Source organism: Arachis ipaensis, unplaced genomic scaffold (genome assembly GCF_000816755.2).
Source record: "Arachis ipaensis cultivar K30076 unplaced genomic scaffold, Araip1.1 Aipa451, whole genome shotgun sequence".
Taxonomy (NCBI): domain Eukaryota; kingdom Viridiplantae; phylum Streptophyta; class Magnoliopsida; order Fabales; family Fabaceae; genus Arachis; species Arachis ipaensis.
In genome coordinates, this window is record NW_015496072.1 from 1 (window position 1) to 3189 (window position 3189).

At 31.1% G+C, this 3189-nt stretch overlaps 1 non-coding gene across 1 annotated transcript; it reads right to left on the reverse strand.

The window, feature by feature from the left end:
- Positions 1-2486: 2486 nt before the first annotated feature.
- Positions 2487-2560, reverse strand: TRNAW-CCA. The gene has a single exon. It is a non-coding gene; the product is annotated as a tRNA-Trp (tRNA).
- Between the last annotated feature and the right edge of the window lie 629 nt (positions 2561-3189).

A 3189-nucleotide genomic window follows, 5' to 3' on the forward strand; every position in this document is an offset into this window, starting at 1 on the left:
AAATTATATCCTTCCGAATGGGATAAGAGAATTCCGAATACGTATACGTATTTATTCCCTTTCTTCTATTAATTGAAGAAATAATTTAAAAATAAAACAGCAAGTACAAAAATGAGTAATAACCCCCAGTAGAGACTGGTACGATTCAATTCTACATTTTGTTCGTTTGGGTTTGATTGTGTCGTAGCTCTATAATTCGGATTAGGTTTATCGTTGGATGAACTGCATTGCTGATATTGATCCCAAAAAAGAAACAGTGGGTACTGCTAGTCCGTGAACAGCCAACCATCGTACTGTAAAAATTGGATAGGTCCTATCTATGGTCATTGGAGCCTCCTAAAAAGATCTACTAAATTCATCAAGTTGGTCCAAAGGATCAAAACGGCCAGTTATTAATGGAATTCCTTGTCGGTTCTCCGTAAAATACTCGTTTGGCCGAGGGCTTCCAAAAACATCGTAAGCTAAACCCGTGCTGACAAATAACCAACCCGCAATGAATAGGGAGGGTATAGTAATGCTATGAATAATCCAGTATCGAATACTGGTAATAATATCAGCAAAAGAACGTTCTCCGGTGCTTCCAGACATGTTGAGCTCCACATATTCTTGTACAGTCAAAGGGGGATCGATTCCATAAAAGATGAGAGCAGTAAGTAGAAATTTACTGAGAATCATCCTTGTTAGATCGTCAATATTGTACCCAGGGTGTCTTTCGAGTATACCGAATCAGTATAGCTATCCTTCTTCGGACACAGCAACGAAATTAAAAGATTCGTGCTGAGATCAAGTACTAGATTCTTTCTAACTTGCTTGTTGGTTGTATCAATGCAATGTACTCAATACAAAATTCCGCAAAGTTTAAGAGTCTAATGGATCTTTATAGTATAAGATGAAGGTTCTCCACATGTTATTAATTAATATATATTCAATATTAGCTTCGGATTACAAACCAAAGATCAATTAAATTGTGACTCCCATGGACTGACTTGTATTTGTTTTTGATAATTCATGACATAGATTCTCCTATTTTATTTCTCCAATTCAATTAGATGCCAAATCCGGAAAGAGTGGTTGTGGAAGATGTTTTCTTGTTGTTACCCCCCTTTTTTTGAAGAAAGAGTTGAATTGGTTAGTTATCCAGTAAAGTAACAAGAAAAAAAATAGCAGTAATAGATACTTTCTATTTGATGACAGAAAAAAAAGACTCTTTCGTGGTTGATAGAGTTTTCTTTTTAAATAAGATATGGAAAGACAAAAAAACTGCGGAACCCGAGTTTGAGGGATGGGATCTCATATCCTTTTTCTTCTGTTGTAGTATAGTAAAGGAATGGAATCCACGACTAAATCTAATGATAAAAAAGTGAAAGGGCATTCTAAGGTAACTCGTTTTTTGTTTTAAATAAAAAAAATCGAACAAATTACATACAATAAAAAAGAGGGGGGCCCGATTTTTCCGATTTTTTTCCATAGAAATTCAAGAATTAAGTTAAACAACAAAGTTCTTTTTTATTATTATAATTTTAATTATTTTATTAATATCTTTTTTTAATTCTTTATTTTAAATTATTAAATATTTCGAAATAGAACTGAATAAATATTCTATTTTAGAATAGAAAGAAGAAATATAAATATTCTAGAAACTAGAAATAAAAAAATAATTTGAAATTCTTTTTGGATTATTTTACTCAACTTACGAGTTGCTCAAAAAATCTGTTGATTTTGAACCATAGGATGGATAGTTGTCATAGGTGATGAATTGATTTCTTACCGATGTCACTCTATTTTTGTTCGTCTATAATGATTGATAAATCCACAAATCTCAATTGTATTTCTCAAATGGTATCTTTTTCTTCTTCTCCTATTCGATTGTATTTCCTTGGAAACTTAGGGAAGTGCTTTGTAAACATACGTATAAAAAGAACTTATTTCATTTAGTTTATTTATGCCCACTATAACTAGTTATTTCGGTTTTCTACTAGCGGCTTTTAGCATAACCTCAGCTCTTTTTATCAGTCTGAGTAAGATACGACTTATTTGATTTTCAAATTGGAATTGAATTAGAGATTTTCTAATACTACTAGATATTCTTGAGTTCTTTATCATGTTAATTTCCAATTCTTGCTTGATCATTGAGATTCGTGGTCAATACAGATTAATTAATATTTAGTTTAAGTATAAAGGATATATATTACCTCCCCTTTTCCTTCCCTTTCAAACAAAAAAGAATGATTGAAGTTTTTCTATTTGGAATTGTGTTAGGACTAATCCCTATTACTTTGGCTGGATTATTCCTAACTGCATATTTACAATACCGACGTGGTGATCAATTGGACCTTTGATTAATTAACATCTCGTTTGTTTAGTGATGTTTATTGACCTCCTATTTCTTTTCTTTGTTTTAACCACAATCCCCAGGAGGTCAAATTCAGCCTTTAAACTACTGTTTAATTATTTCATTGTCATTCTCAATATAACAAGAATGGAATCACGCTCTGTAGGATTTGAACCTACGACATCGGGTTTTGGAGACCCACGTTCTACCGAACTGAACTAAGAGCGCTTATTATTTATTTTTTTTTAATAACATAATAATATTATATTAATAAAATATTATTAAATTTTAAGTGACCCCAATACATCTTGCTTGCATATACCATATACTATATATAAATATTGATATATATGTATCTCCAATTTGAATCGGTCTCAATTGATCCCTTGTTACTTCTCCTACGATAAGTATTAGTTCGAGATAGGGATGACAGGATTTGAACCCGTGACATTTTGTACCCAAAACAAACGCGCTACCAAGCTGCGCTACATCCCTTTCAATTGGTTTCCTGTGTCATTGTAAAGAATCTTTGTCTTGTTTTCCACATTTTCTCCGTTGTATATATATTATATAATATAAAATAATATATAATATAATTAAGAATATAAAAATTCTTATATTCTAATCAGAAAAATTTTAATATAATAATCAAAGAAAGACTTCTTAAGTTAAGAAATAATTTAAATAATAATAAATAGGAAATTTCCCTAACATGGAAATCTATTTCATTTTTATGGAATGTTCGGGCAGAAATAGACCCCTTTTTATTAGAAAACAAAAAAGCTATCGAATGAATCGTTGTACATTTCAAATTTGAATTAAGAATTCGGCAGAAAATCCAAGTGGTTATTAACAAA